The 5,909-nt window shown below is 39.9% G+C and overlaps 1 non-coding gene across 1 annotated transcript; it reads left to right on the top strand.

The window, feature by feature from the left end:
* Nucleotides 1-5,547: 5,547 nt before the first annotated feature.
* On the top strand, nt 5,548-5,640 carry Trnam-cau. Its single transcript has 2 exons — nt 5,548-5,584; nt 5,605-5,640. It is a non-coding gene; the product is annotated as a tRNA-Met (tRNA).
* Nucleotides 5,641-5,909: the final 269 nt, after the last annotated feature.

Genomic DNA, 5,909 nt, shown 5'->3' with positions numbered 1-5,909 from the left:
CGTAATCAATACTCGATTGGTAATTAATCTATTGACTCCGAAATGCCAAAAGCATATGGGGCCGTTGTGTGGTCTGAACACAGTGCGTGTGTTAAATCCCCTAACTAAATACTGCGAAGTGGTGTTGACGTTTGTCACTGACCAGTTTTGGGCGAACCCTTCGTAAATACGCGGTTCCACGTTCAGCCGTGCTGCACGTCACATTGATAATTAAGCACTTTTTGTGATAGTCTCACAGTTGATTAGTATATAAATATGTAGTCGGGGGTAATTTGATAAAGATTTCACTGCAGCATTTTTGTTTTCAACGATTTTGTCCCGAATAAAGTTTAGGGTCACCGTTGCATAAGGGACTGCAAGAAGGGAAAGATGTCGGTTGATAGAAAGCTTAAAGGACTGACTATCATAGACTAGAGGAAAACAAGACGATGAGCAGCAGTTCGAGGAAAGAACTTGCTAGAAGAAAAAGACTCAGGACTAATTGGAACTCAACAGAAAAATGATTCGCCCGGGAAGCGAAGTGGGTGACAGATTTAACGGTCTTGGTAGAAGGCACTAGACTAGAAAGAATATAAATGTTCAAGACCTGATAATCAACTGGAGATTGAGACATTCATTTAATTACACAACACCCGGCGTGGCCCATACTACAGCATCTACACTAATCGAGTCCTCTATATGGAGAAGGTTCCCGCGAATCTCATGGTTGGGTTCTATTGAGCGTGTTTAGGAAATATTGAAGATTATTTTCTTGAAACTTGGAAGACGGAGAAAGTATTGAGTGATCTATTTTGTTGCTGAGTAGTAGACTTCATCCGTTTCCTGCTTTAACATCACTATTTTGACTCTTGAGTGACTGTAGTGGAGGTGATTCTGTTGGAAACATTGAGACAAAAGTTAGTCTCCGTCGTAATGGCCGCTGCCTTTCCTCTTCTAAGCAAGTTATGAAAAGTGTTAACAACAACAACAACGATTCCTGATTTAGACACAGTGCCAGAATGGCTCATTGGATAAAAGAAGAGACAACTGGAACGTCTTTTATCATAAACTCGATTCTGCCTGACTTTGTGCTAAATAATAGCAGCACAACACAGGAGCAAAACCAGTGATAGAAAACGTGGCCTTTTCCTTCTTGTTCGTTATTATGCCGGAATATAAAGAATACGATGGATTATGGTCAGTCTTCGGATTTTTGACATTCTGCGGGATATCAGCCAGAATATGAAGGATCTCCCGGAAATATGAAGAATGAGCCGAATTATGAAGAATATGTTGGATTATGAAAAAAATGCCGGATTATAAGACTTTCCTGGATAATAAAGAACATGATTATGAATATTCAGAATACGAGGAATGGGAAAAAATATCTGGGAAAAAGAAAAAAAAAAAGACTTCCGAGGTGAGATTTTTCAATTATCACTTTTGGTTAATTAGTCAGTGTTAATTTATGGTATAGTGGGGAGAGGTGGTCATGAAGGATCAAGAAGAGGTTAACTAGAGGTTAAGTAGTGGGGACGGGGTTGGGGTATAATAGATATAAAAAGGGAGAGATCGGATCATCTGTATGTACAGCAACGACGTTAGATTTACACTGACGTCATTGCGAGATGTCTCGAACTGAGCCGTATTTCGTTTCGTACTCACTCCGTAATATAGATATTGGTTTCAAATTTTGGAACAATGCTAGCAATTTAGAGGAGGAGATAATTCGATTCCATCGACCCCACTACTCAACTGATATTAATTTTATCGATCCTAAAAAGATGAAAGGCAAAGTCAATCTCGTTGGGATTTGATCCCAGAACGTAAAGAGACAAACGAAATGCCGCTTTGTATTGTTCCCGGCGTGCTAATAATTCTGCCAGCCCATTGCCTTAATGGACAAAGTCATATCCGACTGGTAAAGAAAGTCCTGTCACCTGGAGGATCCCTTTTTCAATTCTTACAATAAAATAAACATTCTAGTTTTGCTTCTTTCTCTGCTGGTCACTTTATACTACAGTAGTTAATTCAGGGTGATTTTAACCTCTTAGAAGACGTTTAGACTAAACCTATATCAGACACTGCATGTTTGATGGATTTAAAGATTCTCCAGCAATGGGAACTGCTACAAGTATTCGTTCTGTCTATGGAAATGAAGGTTTAAATGTTTGGACATGCCAGCAATGGTTTGGCATTTTTTTCTTTTTTTCTTGCAGATTCCCCTCGATTTGAATGACCAAATTCTATCAATATTGTGTTTCTGAAAACCATAGTTGAGGAAATTACAAAGCAAACTGCACGAGAATTGGCAAAACAATTCACTTCAAGTGAACAAGGAAAAGTATTTAAGTTTGGTTCCACATTATTTGACTGCTTCTAAGCTTTATCAAAGAGTTATCCTCTGTCTCTCATTAATTGGGGAGAGTTATCAGAGGTGATGAAAAGTTGGCTCTCTGTAATTATATCCAACGAAACGACAATGGTTAGCGCCCAATGAAAAAGGAGAATCCGTATCACCACATAGGAGGATTTCACCCTAAAAACATTATTCTGTGTTTTGTTGGATATTAAGGATATCGTTTATCATGGAGGTAAACAATATATTAGATTTTAAAATGACATTGAGTGTTTCTTGACTTCGAAACCTGCAGAATTTTACTCCTGAAGAACCAACACTTTGCCAAATAGATGGGATTATGTTATAATCAGGGTAAAATAGTCTCTTGATTAGATATATCAATTAAGACCAAAGAAGTATTTGGTTTTGCTCCCCCCCCCCCACCACCACTCTTGAAATTTGACAGGAATTTCTTTCGAACATATGTGTCGCGTGTTAAATGAGCAACTCATGAAATGCACACATTATTAAATGTACACTGAATTAAAATGAGAAATGTATTAAATAAGAAACGTCTTACATGTAATACCTCGCATTATTTACCTCAACCTCGTAACGTCTGAGTTCAAATCTCGCTCCAACATTGACATCTTTCGATGATTTATCTTCATAACGTATTCGATTCATTGGCTGCCAATCGTTGGGGTGAAAAACCATAGAGACACACACACACACACGACGAACCTCCACACAGTTTCCGTCTATCAAATTCACTGGCAAGGAATTGGATGATCCGAAGTTACATTAGAAGACATTTGCTCAAGGTGACGCGCAGTGGGTCTGAGCCGGAAACCACGTGATTGCAAAGCGATCTCCTTAACCACTCAGTCTCACACACACACACACACACACACACACACACACACACACACATATATATATATATATGTACACTCACTCAAACGCACGCGCACACATAAAGATATGCTATGTACATAAACCGGATACACGCGCAAATGCGTTTGTTGTTTGTCCTGTTCAAAACATAACGATAGACACACGGATAAACGAGATGAAGTGAGGCGTCGGGTATCAACCTTCGGTGAGGGGGAGGGGCAGGAAGGAACGGGGGGATCGGAGGGATGGGGAGTGGGGTGGGGTGTTGGTCGTCAGTTTCTGAGAAGTTCCGCACGTGCCGTATCAGTTTGAACCTAATAACCGTTTATTTACTGATAGGGGTCTGGTCATTGTGGGATCACACCCGGAGATAGAAGGCATCCGTTAATGGGCTCACATGGAATTACTACCTCGTTTGTCAGTAATGTGTCAAAGGGAGACGAGGAGGGAGAGAGAGAGAGAGGAGAGAGAGAGAAGAGAGAGAGATAGTATGAGAGAGAATAACTGGGGAGAATCATAGGGGTGCATTGACGAAAGCATGAGATAATGTGTATCTGGGTATATATGGAGTGTAGATATATATATATATATATATATATATAATATATATATATATGTGTGAAGTTGTATGTGTGATGCATTATGGTATATAAATACAATATGTTTCATAAGAATAAATGTATGTCTATAAATATATATATTTTGCATAAATACACTTAATTCTCATAATATAACTGTATATATTATCCAACACACACACACACACACACACACATATATATATATATATATATGAGAGCGAGAGAGAGATAGAGAGATATATAGAGAGAGAAAGATATACATCTGTTGGTATATATACATACAACACACACACACACACATATATATTATATATATAATATATATATATATATATATTATATATATATACATATATGCATATATTCATATATATATATATACGTGTGTGTGTACCTGCATTACGTCGTATACAATGTATATATATATATATATATAATATATATATATATATATACGTATGTATGTATGTATGTATGCATATATGTATGTGTACATATATTTGTATGTATGCATGTATGTATATATACGCACATGCATGAACATTACCCATATGGACATATGGATATATGAGGGTGTGTGTATATGTGAAGTTCGTGGAAGATGAGCGCCGCAAACAATACTCCACCCCTCCTCCTCCAACAACAACAACCCTCCGCCCACCCATGACACTGTGTTCCTCTCAAAGCTCGTCCCTCCCTCTAAGCACCCACACGTCTCCTTTCATCATCAGGGAGAGGTGAAGAAGAGAGGAGAAGCGGGAGGAAGAAAGAGGGGAAGCTGCCGTCAGTCACTGGAGCGGAACCATTGTGGGCAAACGTTACCACTTTTGACATGGTTGATTCAATTCTCGTTGTGGTCAGGATCACATAATTAGTTTCTCACAACAATGGACCTTTCTGTCAACCTCACCACCCCTACCACCCTGCCGCCGCCACTACTATCACCAGCATCTTAGCACTACCACATCTACCACTACCACTACTACCATAGCCATCACCTCTCTTATCAGTACCATCGCCATTAACACCACCACCATCACCACTACCTCTTCCATCATCATCACCGTTAGCACTACCATCATTATTATCGCCACAGTGACAACCATCCCCAGACCACCACCACCACCGCCGCCCCACCCACATTTTGTGTTGGAAACAAGAAAGGGGTTAAGGGCCACAGAAAATGTTTAGGCGTTAGGGTTAAGGAGTAAAGAGAGGATTTCAAATCAGAGAACGTGGATGGCAAGATGCGACGAAGTTCCTGTGAAAGGGGTTAGGGTCAGGGTTAGGGTTAAGATGTAGTCAAGGCAGAAAGGGGTTAGTTTCTGGTCAAGACGTTGTTAAATTGTGGTTAAGGGATATTTAAAGGAGCAACACTCTGGGTGTCGCTCTGGGAGACAGATTTTCCAAGCTTTCTTAACCAGCCTGCGGCACATCTAATTAGGCACTGAAACGTGTTGCGGCACACTAACCGCGTTGATAAGAATTTTACTAAAGCAACCCCCCCACACACACACATTAATGTTTATTTTATTTTCAGTTATAATAAAAGCACTTTCGCATTACTCTGATGGTTTACTCTATACTTTTGTAGAATACAAATTTATTATTCTTAAACAAGAATGTTCTTGATAGGGAAATCGAAGTTTCGGCCTCTTAAGCCATCATCGGACGATGGCTTAGCTGGCCAAAACTTCGAAGTCACTGACAACAACATTTCTTGTTTAAAAATTATATATATATATCAGCACCCCGGTAGCGCAGTAGGCAGCGCGTTAGTCTCATAATCAAAGGAAACTTAGAGCCATCTGAAGGTCGTGAGTTCAATCCTCACCCGGGGCAGCACTTTTTATGGTTGTGTCGTAAGAAGCTTGCTTCCCAAACACATGGTTCCGGGTTCAGTCCCACTGTGTGGCACTTTGGGCAAGTGTCTTCTACTATAGCCTTGGGCCGACAAAAGCCTTGTGAGTGGATTTGGTAGACGGAAACTGAAAGAAGCCCGTTGTGTGTGTGTGTGTGTGTATGTATATATATATATGCATAAATATGTTTGTGTATCTGTGTTTGTCCCTCCACCCCACCATCGCATGACAACCGATGTTAGTGTGCTT

The sequence above is a fragment of the Octopus sinensis genome, unplaced genomic scaffold, assembly GCF_006345805.1.
Source record: "Octopus sinensis unplaced genomic scaffold, ASM634580v1 Contig12260, whole genome shotgun sequence".
NCBI classification, from domain to species: Eukaryota; Metazoa; Mollusca; class Cephalopoda; order Octopoda; family Octopodidae; genus Octopus; species Octopus sinensis.
This window is presented reverse-complemented; position numbering and strand designations above follow the sequence as displayed.